This window comes from Rhinopithecus bieti, unplaced genomic scaffold (genome assembly GCF_001698545.2).
Source record: "Rhinopithecus bieti isolate Rb0 unplaced genomic scaffold, ASM169854v2 scaffold_17971, whole genome shotgun sequence".
NCBI classification, from domain to species: domain Eukaryota; kingdom Metazoa; phylum Chordata; class Mammalia; order Primates; family Cercopithecidae; genus Rhinopithecus; species Rhinopithecus bieti.
In genome coordinates, this window is record NW_016809834.1 from 808,039 (window position 1) to 830,077 (window position 22,039).

At 36.1% G+C, this 22,039-nt stretch overlaps 1 protein-coding gene across 1 annotated transcript in view; it reads left to right on the forward strand.

Annotated features, from left to right (window-relative positions):
• Positions 1–22,039, forward strand: part of RSRC1 (arginine and serine rich coiled-coil 1) — a 419,086-nt gene that overhangs the window by 17,315 nt on the left and 379,732 nt on the right. The gene's annotated exons all lie outside the window — the stretch shown is intronic.

Genomic DNA, 22,039 nt, shown 5'->3' on the forward strand with positions numbered 1-22,039 from the left:
TTTTTTTTTTTTTTTTTTTTTTTTTTTTTTTTTTTTTTTTTTTTTTTGGCTGAGTTTTATGCAGTTTTAAAAAACAGCTGCCTTTCCTAGTCTTTATGGACTGGCTTCTTATGGGGAACGTCCTTCACCAGTTAGCTTTTTTCAATGTACGCCAGCTTCCTCATCAGCACCCTTTAGCAGGTGAGAGATACCATTCCCTCTGGTAGCTCTCCAAAATGCTGGAATATTTGAAGCATGTACTTCACTTTTCTCTCTCACTTCTGATGAAGAAACAAGTTGGATGACTTTTCCTGATCGTCCTGAGTCATCCCAGTCTCTATCTTTGGTACTGCTGGCCCTCTGGTGCCACAGCATCTGTTTCTGTTCTCTTTTGCTTTTGTTGGCACCCAGATATTTAACCTATGCTGTTTCCATTAGTGCTCCAGGCAAGACAGAAACCCATCCCTTGGGTGGCCCTCAGAAAAGTCAGAATGTTGGACTTACGTTTCGTGCTTCTATTTTCCCCAGTCCATTACCCCAAAAGCCATGAGCTGAACTGAGGTTTGCTGACCTTAGAGAGAGTCAGGTAAAGTAAAATGGTTCTTACTTATTTCAGTGAGGCTGTACTTGGCTTTGAGCTCACCTGGAGTAATGCAACTTCTTAACTGTTTTTTGAAGTTCAATACAGGTATTTTGGTTTGTATATTATTGTTTTATCAGTGCCTTTCTCGGGGAATGAGGGCTGGGATATCCTATTCTGCCATTTGCCATCGTCATTCTCAAGTTAACTTTTTTTTGTTTCTTACAGGCTTTTTCTAACCTTTATTTTAAACTACTTTTAGACTAACAGAAAAGCTGCAAAAAATAATAGAGAATTTCCTTATACCTCTCATATCACCTCACCTGGTACAATAATCAAAAGCAGGACTTTAACATTGATACAGTTCTAGTAACTAGGCTATAAATCTTACCAGTTTTCTCATAACATTCTTTTTCTGCTCCAGGATCCAATCCAGGATTCTATATTGGATTTAGTTGTTAATCTCTTCTTAGTCTCCTCCAGTCTATGAGAGTTCTTCCTCCAAAGATGAGTCTGTGTTTGTCTTTCATGACTTTGGCACTTTTGAGGAATAATGGCGTTTATTTTGTAGTTTGCCTCTCAACCTGAGTTTGTGTGATGTTTTCTCATGAGTAGAGTGAGCTATGCTTTTCTGGCAAGAATACGAGAGAAATGACATCGTGTACTTCTTATTGCATCATATCAAGGGGTCTGTGATACTGCTATGTCATAGTGGTGTTAACCTTGATCATGTAGTTAGGGTGCCAGGTTTCGCCTGTGAAGTTACTATCTTTCCTTTTGTAGTTAATAGGTATCTTGGGAGAGATATTTTCTAACTATAAATATTCCGTGCTTCTCCTCAACCTTTCACTTACTAACTTTAGCATCTCTCAGTGGTTTTCTTCTATAGCAGTTACTTTGGGGTTTGCCTGATGATTCAGATTAATTTTTGTGTATCATATGAGATAGGGGGTTAGGTTCAATTATTTTCTTCATATGGAGATCTAGCACCATTTCCTTCCTTCCTCCCTTCCTTCCTTCCTTCCTTCCTTCCTTCCTTCCTAGTCTCTCTCTGTCACTGAGGCTAGAGTGCAGTGGCATAATTCTCAGCTCACTGCAACCTCCATCTCCTGGGTTCAAGCGATTCTGGTGCCTCAGCCTCCCGAGTGGCTGGCATTACAGGTGCCTACCACCACGCCCAGCTAATTTTTGTAATTTTAGGAGAGATGGGCTTTCACCATGTTGGCCAGGCTGGTTTTGAACTCCTGACCTCAAGTGATCCACCCGCCTTGGCCTCACAAAGTGCTGGGATTACAAGCTTGAGCCACTGCGCCTGGCCGGTCTAGCACTATTTTCTTACTGAGTAGTCTTGGTACCTCTGTCGAAAACCAACTAACTATATGAATGTGACTCTGTTTCTGGATTGTTTATTTGGTTCCATTCCTTTGTCTGTTTTTATACTAGTCTTACACGATTTTGATTACTTTGGTTCTATAGGAAGTCTTAAAGTTAGATGTTATTGTTTACATTTCATATAAATTTTAGAATCAACTTGACAATTTTGTCAAAAGCTTGCTGGAATTTTGATTGGGTGTTTATTGAATCAGTAGACTAGGAGTATTGACATCATAGAATGTTTCAATTTATGAACATGTTGTATCTCTGCATTTATTTTGCTTTTCTTTAGTTTCTCAAACAGTATTATGTAGTTTTCATTATAGTGGTTTTACACATTGTCACAGACAGGGCACCTGTGACAAGATACTGTGTGACATAAATTTCTTACAGTTCTGGAGCCTGGGAGGTTAGGGATAAGGATTACAGCATGGTCTAGTTCTGGTGAGGTCCCTCTTTTAGGTTGACAGATGGCTGTCTTCTTGTGTCCCATTTACATTTTGGAGAGCATAGAGAGGAAGCAAATTTTCTCTTATCTCTTCTCAGAAGGCCATGAATCCTATCACGAGGGCTCCACTCTCATGACCTAATTACCTCCCACCAGACCCATCTTCAAATACCATCACATTGGTCAGTAGGGTTTCAGCATATGAATTTTTGAGGACACAAACATTCAGTCTAGAGCATACATATTTTATTAAATTTATTTCCATATTTTTTGACACTATTGAAAATGGAATTATTTTAGCATTTTATTTTCCAATTATTTGTTGAGTACAGGTTGAATATTCTTTATCTAAAATACTTAGGACCTAAAGTGTTTTGGATTTTGGATTTTTTCAGATTTTGTAATGTTTACATATACATAATGAGATGTCTTGGGGATAAAAATCACATCTAAACACAAAATTTATGTTTCCTATATACCTTATACATATAGCCTGAATAATTTTAAACAATATTTTAAATTATTTTGTGTATGAGACAAAGTTTGTGTACATTAAACCATCAGAAAGCAAAGATATCAGATATGGGTTTTCCACTTATGGCATCATTCTGGCACTCAGAAAGTTTCAGAGTTTGGAGTATTTTGGATTTTTGGATTAGTGTATATAGAAATATGAGTAATTTTGTACATGTATATAATATGTTTTGTACCTTTTATATTTTACATATTTTATATGTTTAGTTTGTATCCTGTAACCTTTCTACTCTTATTAGCTGTAGAAGATATTTTCAAGATAGCTTAAGATTTTCCATGAAGACAATTAATTACCTGAAAAATGAGTTTTACATCTTGTTAGAATTGTTGGCTATTTCTGTAGTTTTCTCGGCTCATTGCAGTGTCTAGGTTCTACTATGCTGAAGAAAAGTGATGAGCGTGGGCAAACTTGCCTTTTTTCCTATTTTAGGAGGAAAGTATTCAGTCTTTGGCTTTTAAATATATGTTAACTGTAAGTTTCTTGTGGTTGCCTTTTATAAGACTGAAGAAGAATACCACCGTATTTCTTATTTGCTGGGAATTTTTAGTACCAATCACTGTTGGTTTTGTTAAAAGCTTTTTCTTTATCTAGTGGGATGATTATGGTTTATTTTTGAATACATTTTCATCTTTTTTTGTTGTCACTTATCTCTTGATTTTTTGTCTGACTTTGTTAGTCATTTCTGTGTACTGAAGACCCCTGGTCAGCGTGATTTTCGTTTTATTGCCTAATGTGGAATTGAAGTAATGTGGATGTGTTCATTTTGTACCATATCCAAAACACCCATTGTGTGTGGGTGGCATTGAGGGATTTGAAGTGACAGATATACTCATGAACTTGGTACTCCCAGACAAATATTTCCTGTTGCTATTTACTCTCCGAGGTCTTTTGCATGAATATTTTTTCTTTCATAGTGGTATACTTTGCTTTTGATTCAAGACATCAAATTGAAGACATTTTGCGAATATGACATGAGGTAATTGTTGCCTCAGATGATTTCTTGAAACTGTACACCTGTAGACTACAAGTGTAAAGGGTGTTAGGGAAGAGATCAATTATTATATATTAGAGAAAATTAGGAAAATTTCTGTTAAAAATGTATTAGAAGTAGAACAAGTAACAGATATTTATTAATTTGAAAAAGTAATATAATTTTAGAAAATGCACTTATCTAGTAAAATAATATACATTATACATTGTAAAGGCCAGCATAAATGCTATTGTTTTTGTAAGAAGTCATTTTATTTTATTTTATTTTATTTATTCATTTGAGACAGAGTGTTGCTCTGTCACCCGGGCTGGAGTGCAGTGGTGCAATCTTGGCTCACTGTAGCCTCTACCTTCTTCACTCAAGGGATCCTCCTATCTCAACCTCCTGAGTAGCTGGGACAACAGGTGCACATCACCACACGCAACTAATTTTTGTATTTTTTGTGGAGTTGGGGTTTCACCATGTTGCCCAGGCTGGTCTCAAATTCCTGAGCTCAAGCGATCCCCCTGCCTTGGCCTCATGAAATGCAGGGGTTAGAGGTATGTGCCACCCTGCCCGGCCAAGAAACCATTTTAATTATTATTTCTTTGTATTACATACTAGAACATACTTGTGAATTTACTTCTCATTTATCATATTTTAGTGGTTTAACAGACTTTTACATAAGGCTTAATTATCATTTCTCCATGCTTTTATCTGAGGAACAAAGGACCGCATGTCTGATGATATTTTTCTGGTACCCTTTTCTCAATTATTGGGTAGAAAGATTGGACTACATTTTAACAATGTAGTATTCTTTATGTTATTCCTTCAACTTGAAAAATGCTGAGTGTTTTGAACTTTAAAATTAGGTTTGCCTCTTTAAAATTGCAAGATTGCTATTCCTTTCTTGTGACAGTGACCACATGATCCCTATTCACATAACATCTAAGTAGTAAATATCTGATAATCACAATTAATTTTATACTGGATGAGTTATCCTTTCCTTGTTTTGTAGTTTTCCTTTTCTCAAATATTACAATTATTGTATTGCACTATTAAATTTTACAGCTATTTTCTAATCAATGAACAAAGTCAGATCCCCTTCAGAATTCATTTATTGGTAATCCTTCAATTTGTCCATGAACAGCAAGAAATCTTTGGCAACTCTATTAGAAAATGATTGAGTATATAGGCCCAGTATGTTGGGATCAGCCTAGAAATAGACTTAAATGTAGTTTTGTTCTTGAAAATCCTCTGGTTTTGAGATGAGCGTAGACTTTGACTTCTGGAATGAACGGATATCTGGAAAATAGAAGATGAAGTAAGAAGAGAATTTCTTTAAGGAAAATATGAATGTTACATTTATTCTAACTCATTTTTATTGTGAATGTATTGAATGTCCCTTTTTCATATCCCAAATGTAATATGAAAAACTAATTTATTGTTAAAGTGAGTTTAAACTATGCATAAAACCGTTATTAAATTTTAAATTGTGGATCACTTTACATGACACATTTTAATATCTAATTAAATGGAAAAATTATAGAAATGAAGTTGATTTTCTATTTTTATTTTACTCTTCTAATCTAATCCTATTGATCTTTATTTTGTCTTGCGTATCTGAAAATGAGAACAAAATATGTGCTTAGAGAGCAATTATTTATTTTATTGAGGACATATCTTAAAAGTCAAGAAGTGAAGCTGCTTGGTAATGCTATAAATTTAAAACTGTCCTACAGCAAGACAGTACGATGCAAATATGACTAAATAAGATCACAAACTGAATTTCAGTGAAACAACCAAGATTTACATTAAATTAGGAATTTTAAAACCGATTTAGTTTGTTTTACTGAGCATTTGCTTAATAACATTTTGCCTTCTTGCAATCTTTTTAAAGACAATAATTCGTCTGTGAAATGCAGGCATATCTTCAGTAGAAAAATTGAAAGCAACAGCTCACTTTCTGAAACCACACATATAGGGATATAAAGAAATATTTCAGCTCTACAAAATTTAATAAATCATCCCATTTCCTAATTTGATCATATTAGATGCTGATGTGGAAGAAGCATTTCAAATACCATCTTCTCATTAATATACATCAGTCTGGGGAATAGAATGGAATACTTATGCAGAGATGTCACAGTTACTGTTTCTTAGTTTACTAAGTGGAACAGGTTGAAGTGATTCTGGGTGCTATTTGTCAATGTCTTGTTAAAATGGTTTGGGTCGACTTATGGAGTCCAGAAAGACGGCGGCTGATAAATCAAAAGTGGATTGAGTGGACAGGAGGCAGTGATTGATACTGTGACAGGATATGAAGAAAGGAACCTTGATACAAGCATGCATGATATTGAATATGAGAAAGAAAATGGCCCTGGAGTATGGATATTATTCAAGGAAATGAGAATAATAATATCAGCCTGAAAATATTGCTGAGTGAAGATTAGGATAGTTCTTATTAGAGCATAATACTTTACTAGGATAGTAGGGATGAAATTATGTAAATATTTATGGGAGAAGAATATTTTAACCTATGACTGAAGACTCTTTAATGATTATTTATCATTTAAAGTAGTTTTAGCTTCGTTTTTTCCTAGCTAATTATTATGCCATGTATTTATAAGCATCCTAACTAGTAAATTAAACAAATATTTTTCTTTTAGATTATTTCAAAGATCATCTACATTTACAATGTGCTTTTATACAATAATAGTATTCAGAGACTAAACTTGTGTAAATAGTGTTTTACTATCAGTTGGTTTTGACTTAGAAAATTACATTGTTAACTTGAAGTGAAAAATCTTCATGGCATAGTTTGCAGCATCCTTTAGATTAGTCATTTTGAATGGCAAATGAAAGATCCCTGCCAGATGAGCCATTTCACAAAGATCAAGGCTATATATACTGAATATTCTTTTGCAGAATTATCAGTGAAATGTTAGTTGATGTCATGGAGTTCTTGGTGGGAATCTTTTGATTAGTCTGACTTTTGTCCTTGGCAATGTGTAACTAGGAAGAACTTTCTTTTGCTCTCTCACTCTAAGAGTTCTGTATCTAACACTGGCAGAAAAAGAGGTTCTTTGGAAAGGTATTCAATTAACTTTTAATTATATAGTCTATGAGAGACAAAGAGATGTGGAGTTGTTACATAATTATAACCATAATATTTGATTTTTATGTAGTGTCTTGTTATCTTAAGTACTTAACACTATAGCACAATTTTTGTTAAGTGTGTAAAACATTTGAAATGAGGCACTGAAATATTTACCCAGGTGACTTACATCAGTAGTGATTACTTTATTGATAATTTTTTTCTAGCTTTTAATAAAGAGTCTGGTAAATGTGTATAATACCTCTAAATTCCTTAAAACTAATTTAATTACATAAAAGTTGTTATTTTTGGTTTATCACCTCAATATTTGATGAACCAAAATACTGTACCAGCTAAATAACGTAATATTTGAACTTAGTGTAAGTTCTTAACTGTGCTGTTTACTGCCACATGTTGTTTTGTGAGGCTCAGAATGTGTTTTGAATATTAGCAGAAGAAAAATAGTCATTTCCAAATTATAGTGTATTTTTTTTTTTTTGAGACATAATCTTGCTTTGTCACCCAGGCTAGAGTGCAGTGGCGCGACCTCGGCTCACTACAACCTTCATCTCCTGGGTTCAAGTGATTCTCCTGCCTCAGCCTCCCGAGTAGCTGGAATTACAGGCGTGCACCACCATACCCAGCTATTTTTTAGTAGAGATGGGGTTTCACCATGTTGGCCAAGCTGGTCTTGATCTCCTGACCTCAAGTGATCTGCCCGCCTTGACCTCCCAAAGTGCTGGGATTATAGGCATGAGCCGCTGCGCCTGGCCTATAGTGTAAATTTTTAATTTTTTTTTTTTTTGTTGTTGTTTTCTGGAGTTTTCCCTCCCATTTTTTTCTTTACATGGTAGCCAAAATGCGATGCAAAATGCAAATCTGATAGGACTTCCTTTATTTCAGTGGTTTAAAATAAAACCCAAAATGTTCACAAGGCTTTAAGTCCCTTTGTGATCTGACTCCTTCCTGCCTTTTCAATCACATCTTTCCAATGCTAGTCATACTTGTAGTGTTTAAACAGTTTTCTTTTCCTGTCTAAGGACCCTTGAACATGTGGTTGGTTGCCTCTGCTCAAAATGTACTTTTCTCCCACTCATGATCTCTAATTAATCTTTTAGGTCTTTACTTAAAGACATTTCCTTAGGTTGGGTGTAGTGGCTCACGCCTGTAATCCCAGCACTTTGGGAGGCTGAGGCGGGCCAGTCACCTGAGAGTTTGAGATCAGCCTGACCAACTTGGAGAAACCCTGTCTCTACTAAAAATACAAGATTAGCCAGGTGTGGTGGCAGGTACCTGTAATCCCAGCTACTGATGCTGAGGCAGGAGAATCACTTGAAGCTGGGAGGCAGAGGTTGTGGTGAGCCAAGATCATGCCATTGCACTCCAGCTTGGGCAACAAGCACGAAACTCTGTTTCAAAAAAAAAAAAAGACATTTCATTGGAGGGCGTTCTCTGTTCATCTGGACATAGATATTTTCTCCCATTATACACAGTACTTATAGCTTATAACCCAGGATTGCATGGTAAAGCAGAGCCTGCTTTGTCAAGGAAACATGGATATGCACGCTCTTACTCATTTTCAACTTATAGATTGAGCTGTAAGCTTAATCATAATCACTCCCCACTTAATTTTCATTTCTACCATGTAGAAACTAATTTTAAATTATAGGAGGTGGCATTAAAGACAAATTAGAGAAAGCATGGAAAGAGCTCTGAATCAGCCTGAGTCTCAGTATCTTCATCTATAACGTATTATACTCATTCTAGTTCTAATTTGATTCTAAATTACATGATAATAAGTTTCATAATGTATATTATTTAAATTGTTTTAAAATATCATTTTTAAGTTTTTTTTTTTAAAACTAATTAGATGTACCTACTATTTTGCCATGTTACCATGCTCTAAAAGAGTTATAATTAAATCCACTAAAAGCAACTGAACAATTACATTGATGCCATTGCTTGCTTGGTAAGCTTCTACTTGCTTCCCTGCAGAGCTCATTTGCACTGAGCTAAATTCTTATTCTGTTGTATATTTGTATTGAAAATGCTTTTTGTATGTGAGTTGTTGTTTATCTGATTTATAGCTTTCAGAGGTGGCTGTGAGGTCTTATAGAGGTACAGAATTTTTAGGGCTAAAAGGTTATTTTATACTATTTCTTTAAGGTGAGGAAGCTAAGACTAGAGAAGATAAGGTGAGCAAGTAATGGGGGCAGAAATGGTTCCCTTCAGTGTGTGGTGACTTTATGACTTTTCTTTTTGCACAGTGTTTTTTCTTTTTTTTCCTTTCCCCTCCAGTTTTCAGTGGGTGTGGAGATCATGCAGGATCAATAGAGAAAATGAGAAAATTATGGACGAGCAAAACTGGGCAACATTGTTCTTGGACAGATAGTCTGAAAGTGAGCCATTTGCTTGAGGATAATAAGCTGAGTTTGTAAAATGGGTCACACATATAAGTACAAGAGGTTATCAATTCATGTCCTAAAAATCTGCTCTGTTCTTGTAAGGACACTGTTAAATAAATGTGTGTTTCTATCTTTCTTTCATTTACCTGAGGTAGTCCATTTTAATAAAATATATCCAAAATAAAGAAGCCCAGACCATGGGTCTAACCATGTATGCATTTCACTTTTATTCAGGTCACTATTTATTTTCATTATTTCCTCAACTGGAATGAGCAGCACTTTTACATTGACATGCAAAACATATGGATTTTTGATTATTAAACTAATTGAATTAGTAAGCTCATTTAAAAAATTGGGGTACTGTCCCGTCACTCACTTTCTACTCTCTCAGTCAAGTTGCTTTAATTAGGATTTTAATATAACAGTGTAATCGAATTGGCAAAAAGTGAACTGTTAAGTAGTTATTTAGAAATCAACAAATGTTTTCGAATAAAAGATTCCAGTGATTAATCATTGAATAAAACGTTTTAGTGGGGATCTATAATATGAGCAATTAAATACATACATATATATAATAGTATATATACTATATATATATAACACTATTCTTTTGCTATTTCGCTTTAAGATGATGCCCTTGCAGTTTTAGGTATTTTAATCAGTTTTGAGGCTTTAAAGTCAAAATTCATTGTTTAGATCCAAAAGGAATATTGTAAAAATTGATTAGTTGACCTTATTTCCAAAAATTAGTAGATTCAGAATACTGAAGTTCTTAGTTGGCAGAAGAACTCTATTGTCTAGTGAGAAAATAGATGACTTTTTTTTTTTTTTTTTTTTTTTGAGACGGAGTCTTGCACCTGTCGCCCAGGCTGGAGTCCAGTGGCACAATCTCGGCTCGCTGCAGCCTCTGCCTCCTGGGTTGAAGCAATTCTCCTGCCTCAGCCTCCGGAGTAGCTGGGATTACAGGCACCTGCCACCACGCCTGGCTAATTTTTGCATTTTTCATGGAGACGGGGTTTCGCCATGTTGACCAGGCTGGTCTCGAATTCCTGACCTCGTGATCCTCCTGCCTCAGCCTCCCAAAGTGCTGATTACAGGCTTGAGCCACTGTGCCCAGTCCTAGATGACTTTTTCATAGGTGTTTTTTCCCCCAACTTTTTAACTGCAGTGCCATTTTAGTTCTTCACATCATGACTCACATTGGAGCCCTTTGTTGCCCAGATGCAACTAGGGACCAGATTTCCACCTGGTTTGGCAACCACATTGTGGAGACCTCTAGTTGGGGGCTCCTGAATTGACTGAATGTACCCTTTATTGCTTAGCTAAGTTAGAGCTACTTTTCCGTTTTTCAGTTAAGTTTCCATGTTGTGCAGAGAGGGGCCATGACCCCAAACCAGCTGAGTGGATGATCTGTCCATGTTGAATTTCCATGGCTCCCCTTCACTGGTATAGATAACCAGACAGTGACTGCACGGCTTTCTGCAATATTTAGCACAGTATCAAGTTGGAGACATTTAATATGTGCTTCTGGTTTAGGTGATTTTGTTTTGGCAGTACCAAATTTCTTGCTATTTCTTGTGCCTTATTTATGCAGAGTGATGGAAAGATTGAGAGAATTCCATGTGGGGTGTACTTTGTTACCTGGGCAGAGCCCAGCCCAGAGTTTACCAAGGTGGCTTGACATAAGCACTACTATTAGATTTAACTAACTACTAAGCAGTTTTATTGGGCGGCTCCTTGAATGTGGCACACACTTAAATGTAGTCCCTACTCTGAATGAACTTATTGTCATAAGATTTCCTTTTTATTTTTTCTCTATATCTTTGTTTACTTATTCTTTTCCATCATTGTGTTATAACAAACTATAGAAAATAATGTTTCCTATATTCCATCATGCATGCAGGAGGAAAAGGGTAATTCATTAAGTTAAAATTATTTTCCCCAGCTCATTCCTGTGAAATTGCAGAATTGTAGAATCTTGCCAAAAAATTGATAATAGTTACTTAAAATATTTAAGCGGTTTAAAAGTAGGTAAACTTGTGTGTTTTATGGTGGTGTTGATTTTAAGTAAATAATTCCTTAATTATGCTCTTTACTTTCATTTTGTTTAGTCTGTGTTTCACTCATTGTTTGGTGAGAAAGGGTCTGGATCTATTTATAAATCTGTCTCTTAAAAGATCATCATATTTGTTCTGTTTTCTAAAAACACTGCGTAATATTTGATGAGATTTTCTTCTAGTACTTACAATAATTTTTTGAGAATGAATATTTGATTTTGGCCGGACACGGTGGCTCACACCTGTGATCCCAGCACTTTGGGAGGCTCAGGCAAGTGGATCACCTGAGGTCAGGAGTTTGAGACCAGCCTGGCCAACGTGGTGAAACCCCGTCTCTACTAAAAATACAAAAATTAGCTGGGCATGGTGGTGGGCATCTATAATCCCAGCTACTCAGGAGGCTAAGGCAGGGCAGGAGAATCGCTTGAACCTATGAGGTAGAGGTTACAGTGAGCTGAGATCGTGCCACTGCACTCCAGCCTGGGCGACAGAGCAAGACTTAGTCTAAAAAAAAAAAAGTTTTATTTTAATAAGCATGTTTATCTTGTGGGTGCTGCAAGCCTACAACTACATCAGGAAGTACAAAGAGTACCATATGAAGCTGCGTATTAAATTGTATGTTCCTAATGGTGGTGAACTTCAGTAACTTCTTGTGTATGTTTAATACTTAGAATAAAGTGCATTCACAGAGACATGAAATTAATAGCTAACGATGCTTTTTACTGAATCCAATTAGTTTTTTTTTTTTTTTTTAAGATGGAATCTCACTCTGTCACCCAGAGTGGAGTGCAGTAGCATGATCTCGGCTCACTGCAACCTCCGCCTCCCAGGCTCAAGTGATTCTCTTTTCTCAGTCTCCCGAGTAGCTGAGATCACAGGTGTGTGCCACCACACCTGGCTAATTTTTGTATTTTTAGAAGAGACAGGGGTTTCCCCGTGTTGGCCAGGCTGGTCTTAAACTTCTGATCTTAAGTAATCTGCCCGCCTTGGCCTACCAAAGTGCTTGGATTTACAGGCGTGAGCCACCATGCTGAGCCTGAATCCAGTTAGTCTTTTTTTTTAAATTAAATATGGGAGGGACATTTTGCATTCTAATCTGTCTTCCAAAGATTTATGTTGAAATACATGGTAAATTTTTTCCTCACAGGATTATTGTGACAAGAAGTTGCAAAATAACCTATTAGCATTCTCTACTCTATAAATTATGTTCTTCTCCAAACTAGAGATTTTGGGGTTTTCATTGGTTCTGTTTTTTGTGAAATAATCTATGTTCACCCTCTATCGCTACCTGTTGCCTTTGGAATCTGTGTATTTTGAGCCAGTTACCTTGCAGCATTATTTTCAGGCTGTAGATTTAAAGGTTTTATAGTTCACTTTCATATGGGAGGCCCCCAGCCCTTGCCTTTCTAAAAATTTTCTTTTCACTTACATGGATTGTCTGGCTCTTGTTAAGAGATTGTTTTATATAAAATAGACTTAGGTAGTACTTTGTTTTCTGTTTCTGATATGCACTCTGCTAATGGCCACTATTACTGTTGGCCTTTCTAACTGTAACAGCACATTGGACATGTTACTCTTCAGGAAACGGTATATAATGACTCCCAGATCTCTTTCCAGAGCGCTTTTATTTTATAAGTATAATAATCTCTTCTCATTTATGAGTTTGCCTTATTTGAAATTCAGATCTAATGTAGATTTACTTCTGTACTGTATATGTTTTTCAGAAAAAATATGCTGGACATATGAGTCACTTGTTTCTACCTTTGTTCTTCTGCCAGTTTCCTCTTAGGTGATTGGTCACATATATACTAAGTATCATGAAAATGTGTTATATCTTATCATTGTGCTATGTGTACTACCATGTGGTATTTGTAGCCTTTATGATATTGGGCAAGAAAAGATTAAAAAGAAACATTGTTTATGCTGTTAGAGATATTACTGCCCAGGTAAATGTCTAGTAGTGTTACATAAAGGAAAAGACTCTTCCTGCTAGAGAAGATTTAAAATGACTCTCCCACAATCAAGCTTGAGGAATATTGACTATGGAAGCAAAGCTCAGGCTAAATACCAGAGAGCTGTAGTATCAGGAAGCAGTTTTATTAATTTATAAAACTGGTAACTAACATTTTGCCTCAAATATTTTTTAAAAATCAAAGCTTTTGTAGAAATTAATAGGTTTGGATGTGTTTTTAAAGTCTCTATTTTGAGAAAATGTATAAGCAGAGTCTAAGAATGGACCTTCAGATGAGGTGTGAATGAATTATTGTAGCCAATGATGAAGTGTAAAGAGACTTTCAAAAGAAGTCCATAGCTTCAATTCCACACTTTATCCAAAGGATGGAGAAAATTCCAGGTTTTTTGACTCCTGGCAGGAAAATCTGGTTTGTGGTTGATTCTTATCCTTTCTTGGGTCACATTAGGTATAAAGTGTGATGTCAAAGGGTGAATCTGATGAGAAGCATGGATCCTCTTTACATAAAATTTCATGTATTTACATGCATAATTTTGCATGTTCTTTAACAGGATTCACAGAAGTCCTAAAACTCTATGGACCTCCTGATTAAGGACACATTTATACTAATGTGAGAAATATTCAGGCAGCTTTTAGAATTAAACTTAAATGACTAGGCAGGTATAAATATCTATGAGCTAAGGGAGATGGCAGGTCCTTCCCAGTAACTACATCCTTTCCTTCTTATTTTAGCCCCATGTATTTACCTATTTCATCTTAACTTCTAATACTACTTAAGAGTGTAGCTTATTACCAGTTTAGGGTAGAGAAATGCCATTGGTAGCTATTTAGTGTCTTCTTTGTTCCCTGTGTTTCATTTTAGGGAATATAAAGCATTTGTGAACCATTATAGATTGTCTTGCAATCTCATTAAAAAATTAGGTTATGAGTTCCTTATCTAAGATTTCTCCTACCATGTGGATTTATAAGAACTTAATCCTCATAATTTGAAAGTTTTATTATCCATTAAATCTATTATATTATGCTTACCTTCGTTGTAGATTTTTATTTCTTTGTATATATCTCCCTAGTTTTTCTAACTGTTGATCTTTGTTAGTACTGACATTTCTCGTCATCTTCATATTAGAACATTTCAGTATTGTTTCTTGTTCTAGATAACTTATAAAAATATTAAGTGGGTTGATCCTGTAGCCATCTTGGAATGGTTCATTGTGGAGTACTTTTGGAGTAGTTGATTTTTCGTACCAATGGTTAGTCCATTCTTGCATCACTTAAAAAGGAATACCTGAGACTGAGTAGTGTAGAGAAAAGAGGTTTAGTTTAGTTGGCTCACAGTTCTGCAGGGTAGATATGATGCAGAGTGCCAACACCCGCTTCTGGTGAGGGCCTCAGGAAGTTTACAATCATGGTGAAAGGCGAAGGGGGAGCCAGCACATCACGTGGTAAGAGTGGAAGCAAGAGAGAGTGGGAAAAGTGCCACACCCTTTTAAACAAATCAGATCTCCATATAACTCACTGTCTTGAGGACAGCACCATGCTCTTCATGAGGGATCCACCCCAATGACCCAAACACCTCCCACCAGGCCCCACCTCCAACACTGGGGATTATATTTCAACAATGAGATTTGGAGGAATGAAGACAATGCCAGTTTTTCAAGCGCCTCTCTCTCCCTCACTTGTCTTAAGCTTCCCTTAAGACAGTGATCAAGTCTTACTAATTTTGTATCATCCGATCCTAGCATGGTGGTACCTAATATTGAATTTCAGTAAATCTTAATAGTAGATTCAGTAGATTGAATGAATGATTGACTTCTACATTTCCAATACAGGTATTTTAAAAAGTAATCTACTTGAGACCTTTGTTAAGGAGGCTTTTTGAAAGTCTAACCTTTGTTTGATTATCTCTACCTCCAGAAGAAGGTGTGCACATATCCCTGTGTGCATCGTCAGGGATATGCTAGACCAGTTCAAGTCTAACACTGATTCCCAGGATGTTAATTTCTAAAATCCTGGTTGATTGTTTGAAATCTTGGAGGGATCCTTCAGAAAAATATTAATAATATACTTTTAGGTTGTGAGATAAAATCTTTGAAAGGGATTCATCCAGGCTTTAAAATCACTGATCAGAGATGGCCTTTTGACTTTTAAAGAAAAGATTGAAGGGAATGGTGCCTGAAAAAGTAATAGAATGAATATCCCACCTTAAGTATTTGTTTTCCCCCAGGAGATAGCATGATGTGGTTCTTTTAATGCCACTTCAAGAATATGTATATCAAAGTTAAATAGTAGGGACATTACTTTTTTTTTTAAATGAAAAGTATTTTGGAATTCATTTTTTACTCAATTGTTTAAATTCTTAGAAATCAAGGATTGTATATGACTAGGTTCATGTCTATCAATAAATCAATAGCTTATAAAATTTTTTTTTAGGCAATAGTGATTGTTATGTTACTAACATAGTATTCTCCAAATTTTTTAGCAGTCATGATCTCTGAACTCTAAGAGGAAATGAAAAACAAAAACAAAAAACAAACCCTGAGTTATGGTTAATAAAGCAGGAAGGAAGCTGGTAGAAAAGCCTTCTATATCTTCAAGCAATATCCAACCAAGAGGATATTACCAAGCTATAATTGACAACTTTGGGGAATTAAACTTCATATAGGCAATGCCAAAGGCTCTAGTAATCATTAATGGTACATGTCTGCTACTATGCTGGCTTTTATTATTATTGGCTGTAGAAAAAGCTAAAAATATGACTGAATTGGTGTTGTTACACTTTGAACATCCTCTATATTGTTTCCTGGTATTCTTTTAAAAGTACTTTTAGTGTTTCCCTCTACTGGTGCTTTGTAAAGTCCGTCAAAGGACATCAAATACATAGATTTTATTTTTAAATTGTAAGGGTAAAGTTTTAAGTAGAATAAACATCTTCATTTCTTTCAGAAATAGAAATATTTCTAGCTAAGTAGATTGGCTTTTTTATTAAGAAAATTTCAAACATACTCAAGAGAAGGAGAACAATATATACACAGTACCTAGATTGAACAGTTACCAAGATTTTCCTCATGGCTGCTGCTGCTGCTGCTGCTGCTGCTGCTGCTGCTGCTGCTGCTGATAGTCCTACTACCTTCCCCTCCCTCTCCATATTCTCTCTTTTCCTTCTGCTTTTCTGCCTTTTTTTTTTTTTTTGGCTGAAGTATTTCAAAGCCAAATGGGACACTGTGTTATTTTACAAATAAGGACTTCACTTTAAATCTCTTCCCACCAAAAGGAAATTTTCTTATATCACACAATGCCATTATTATTTTTTTCCATGTGTGAGACAGGGTCTTGCTCTGTCACCCAGGCTTGAATGCAATGGTGCAGTTACAGCTCACTGCAACCTTGAACTCCTGGGCTAAATTGATCCTCTCAGCTCAGCCTCCTGAGTAGCTGGGACTACAATCCCATCATTAATTTGATGTTTTGGTACGCATTTTCTGACCATCAACTCATGTTTTTGCATTTACCTATATCCACATTTAAGCCATTGTCATACTTCGGAAAATCTATGTTCCATATCTTTAATAAATTTTCTTTTTTTTATTTTTCAAAAAACCTAACTTTAAATTTATCTTTGACCTCAAAGTAGCAGTTTTCATTTCTTTGTAGCCTAGAAGAAAACAGAAAATAGATTATTTTTCCATGTGGTTAAATCATATACAATAATCAGCGTCCAAAAACAAATTTAAAAACTATTTCCTGAATGGTATCCCAGTTTCCTACTACATTGTTGGCTTGTTCAAATTTTTTTTCCAAATTCAAAAGTGTACATTTTAGAAGTATATTTTTAGTTGAACAGTAGGATAAATTCTCATATTATAATCTGGCTATGTAGGGAATCATGCTAATTCTGTTTATGTAGTCTAGCAGTGCTTCTCAAATTATCTGTGGTAAAGGACTTTTTTTAAACCCTAAATTTTCAGTCCAGGAATTTAAATTCCTGGTAACTTCATAACCTATACCAGTCATATTTGCCATTACTTCAGTGAGTTTATGTATGTACATCTCTAACTAAATTATATATTCCTTATGAGTGTTTTAGTTGATATTGCCCATGTACCTTATATTTATCCTTTGATTGTGTAGGGGAGAAAAAATATCTTTTTCTCACCCATTGCTAGGTGCATGGTGGAGGCCCTTATAACAAAAGACAGATTAACAAGAGAGAAGCATACAGATTTATTTACTATAATAAATAAAGTGACACAGGAGCCTTCATAAGGAAATGAAGACATGAAAAAAGGGGTAAATCTGTGTATATTTTATGCTGGGCTTGATGAGGAAGTGGATAATCGTGAAGAAGCATGATTGGATGAAAATGTGTGATCTAATGTTAGTCAACTGGGGGGAATTTAGCAAGGCCTGTTTGTTCAGATTCTGCTCTGTGACTTTGTGTCTTCAAAGATTAGGATGTTTCTTTCTTTTGGGGATATGGAGGGCACCTCTTCAGTGGGGATCTTGCGACTTGTTTCCTGAGTAGGTCAGAAAAGCTTTTGTAGTGTGCATGACATACTTCAGGGGAGAAAGGGAAGAAGAGAACAGAGACTGCCCTTCCAGCTTCTTTGTTTTTCCAGATATCTTCAGCTTAAAATATTTTGGGGGAGTGTGTCCTGCCCGGGTACATATGTCCTGAACCCCATCAAATAAATGCTAACTAGGTGGTAGGTCCTGTGTTACACGGTGTGAATGCAGAACCAGTATTTTTAGGGAGCATAGAATCTAGTGAGAAGACATATATGAACATGATTATGCTTATGATATGTAAATGCCACCCTTTTAAGCATGAGAAAAGTTCTGGGAGGGCACAGTGTCATTATATGTAGTCAGTAAATACTGTACAAGTATTACTCAATGAATGAATGTTAATTAAAATATACTAGGATAGTGTAAGAAACATCACAGAAGTCCTTGGCATTATGATTTAACTATGTAACATATGTTTAATATTGTAGAGTAAAATGAAACTTGTTAGGTTCTTTTTAAGTGTGGTAGGTAAGTTAGAGCCTTTGTGGCTTGGGGTATTAAATCTCTGTCTAGTGTATATGTGTATTTAATTTTCTGTACTTATAAAAATTAAAAATCATATCTTATGGGCAAAATGTTGTTTTTTTTTTTCCCCAGACATTGAATAATATAGGAGACAAGAGTATAAAGTAGGAGTTGGAAGACCTGCTTTCTCTGGGCTCTGTTTCTCTTATTAGCTGTTTGACCTTAGGTAAATAAATGAACTTAGCTGAACTTCAGTTTTAGGGAATCATAATATTAAATAGTGAGCTCCTTGAGGACAGTGTCTATGCCATATTTATTTTTGCTAGGGTGACCAACCATCTTGGCTTGCCAGGGACTTTGTTTTAGCACTGAACATTCCATGTCCTTCTTTCCTGGGCCAAGGAGGATGTTAGTCATTCCAGTAGTATCACTAGTGGCTAGCTCATGGCTGGCACTTAGTAAGTGTTCAGCAAGTGTCTGGAATTAAATATCTCCTCTGTCTTTTTCACAGAATCGATGTAAAGATCAAATTATATTTTGTGAAAGTATTTTGCAAATAGTAAAAGCTGTACCAATAAAGTTGATATTGTTTTTCCCATCAGTATGCTCTTGGAATTCATCTCGGAATTTGTGTAGGAGTTAATTTGGTGTATAAATGTTTGATTACTCAGTGTTTCCAGTTTGTATCTGTTGCCTAAAGTGAGATACATGTGAGTACATATTATCTTCTGAATATATTTCTTCTTCCCAGAAGTAAATGAGATGTGAATTAAAATTGATCCTGTAGTCTTGTAGTTTTATGTTTAATAATATGAGTTTTAGTTTTTTTTTTTTTTTTTTTTGAGACGGAGTCTCGCTCAGTCGCCCATGCTGGAGTGCAGTGGCCGGATCTCAGCTCACTGCAAGCTCCGCCTCCCGGGTTTACGCCATCTCCTGCCTCAGCCTCCCGAGTAGCTGGGACTACAGGCGCCCGCCACCTCGCCCGGCTAGTTTTTTGTATTTTTTAGTAGAGACGAGGTTTCACCGTGTTCGCCAGGATGGTCTCGATCTCCTGACCTCGTGATCCGCCCGTCTCGGCCTCCCAAAGTGCTGGGATTACAGGCTTGAGCCACCGCGCCCGGCCGAGTTTTAGTTTTAACTGAGGAGCTGATTTCACATTTGAATGAATATGTGGCTTCTGTTGTATTTGATTATTGTAAATGTTTTATCTTAGGTTTAAAAGCTATTTTATAGGACATCTTTTAATTATGATCTTAGTAGATCTAATAACCTTAACACTTCGAAAGTTTAGAATAATAAATGTAAAGATGCCTAAGTGGGCCCTATATGTAGCTAGGAACTAACTGCTCTGTAAATTTCTCGGGTATAGTAAAGTTCTGAGGAAACAGGTGAAATTTTCCAGACAGCCTACCTCTTGGCAACCCTTTCTTTCCTTTTTAAAGCGACTTCTTCCCTATACCTTCTGTATTTGTATCGACTGAGCAAATTCTCAGTCACATTTGCTTATTTGCTACTAATTGTGTAGCTTAAATGTTGTGTCAGTTACTTAAGTGCGTCTTCTAGAGATTCCCTTAACCATCAAAGTGATCTGCAGCTCTTTCTCTTTGGAGACACTCGAGGATGGGTATGGAACTCTCTTCTTCTAGAGTTGCCAATAGAGGCAATTCCCACCGCTCTATTTATTGGTTATTTTCTGCTTCTTTTCTTGAACTATTTAAAAATTTTTCATTCTTAAATAAAACATCAGGGAAACTCTCTCTTGCTAGCCACAATGTTTCTGATGTAACTAAAGAATGACCATGCGGCATGGTATTGTGTTGCTGGGTAATGCTGTCACTTGAGTGATTTTAGGAGTTTTCTTGAGGTTGCCAGAAAGCTAGAGGACATGATTTCAGAAAGCACTGTATTAAGAATAAATAGATGGTAGAGTTACTTGGTAGTCATGCCCCGTTGGTCTTTGATCTTACTGAATCTTGCAATCTAAGAAAAATTGAGTTTGACCAGCGTCTGAATAGGTGTGATGTTTAAGGAAAGCCGAATACCTCTAGCATAATTATGTTCTTTGTGTTGAACCTATACTATAAAGTTTGTGAACCAAGATTGTCTTTTTGGATTGAGGAGCATGTTTTTGAGAGTCTTGATTGTTATTGGTGTATAAAACTTCTCTTTTGTCTGTTGCTCAGGTGGTATGTGATCTTAGGTAGAGTAAATTTATATGATGAGAAATCCCAGGATAATTATGAGACTGGGATACATGTATGCAAAATGTGAAAATATAGCTTTCCATTCTTCTCTAGCTATTTCTCCAACAAAACTCCAAATTTAAAACAACCTGAATCCTTGACTGGACAGCTGTACCTCAGAGGTATTGCGGGTTTGTATCCACACCACCACAATAAAGTGAATATTGCAATAAAGCAAGTCATATGAATTTCTTTGTTTTCCAGTGCATATAGAAGTTATGTTTACACTATACCATAGTCTGTTAAGTATGTAATAGCATTGTGTTTAGAAAATAATGTACATACCTTAATTTAAAATACCTTATTGCTTAAAATGCTAATGATCATTTGAGCCTTTCGTGAGTCATAATCTTTTTGCTGGTGAGGGTCTTGCCTTGATGTTGATGGCTGCCCACTGATCATGCTGGTGGTTGCTGAAGGTTAGGGTGACGGTGGCAATTTGAAATAAGACAGCAATAAAGTTTGCTACATTGATTGACCCTTTTTTAAATGAAAGATTTCTCTGTAGCAAATGATGCTGTTGGCTAGTATTTTACCCATCATAGAAGTTTTTTCTGTTTTTTGTTTTTTTTTTGAGAGGGAGTCTTGCTCTGTTGCCTAGGCTGGAGTGCAGTCGTACGATCTTGGCTCACTGCAACCTCTGCCACCTGGGTTCAAGCGATTCTCCTTCCTAAGCCTCCCAAGTAGCTGGGACTACAGGCACATGCCACCATGCCCAGCTAATTTTTGTATTTTTAGTAGAGACAGGTTTTCACCATGTTGGCCAGGATGGTCTCGATCTCATGACCTCGTGATCTGCCAATCTCGGCCTTCCACAGTGTTGGGATTACAGGCATGAGCCACTGCGCCCTGCCAGAACTTCTTTCAAAATTAGAGTCAGTCTTCTCAAACCCTGCTGTTGCTTTATCAACTAAGTTTATGTAACATTTAAATCCTTTGCTGTCATTTCAGCAGTATTTACAGCATCTTCACCAGCAGTGGATTCTATCTCAAGAAACCACTTTTTTTCTCATCCATAAGAAGCAACTCTTCATTTGTTCACATTTGATCATGAAATTGAATCCATTCAGTCACATCTTCGGGCTACACTTCTAATTCTCTTTTCTTTTTTTTTTTTTTTTTTTTTTGTTATTGCCACCACACCTGCAGTGACTTCCTCCACTGATGTCTTCTTCCTCACAGTCACACATAAGGGTCTTGGAGTCAACTTCTTTCATACTCCTGTTAATTTTGCTGTTTTGACTTCCTCCTGTGAATCAGGAATGTTCTTAATGGCGTCTAGAATGGTGAATTTTTTCTAGAAGGTTTTCAATTTACTTTGCCCAGATTCATCGGAGAAATCACTATC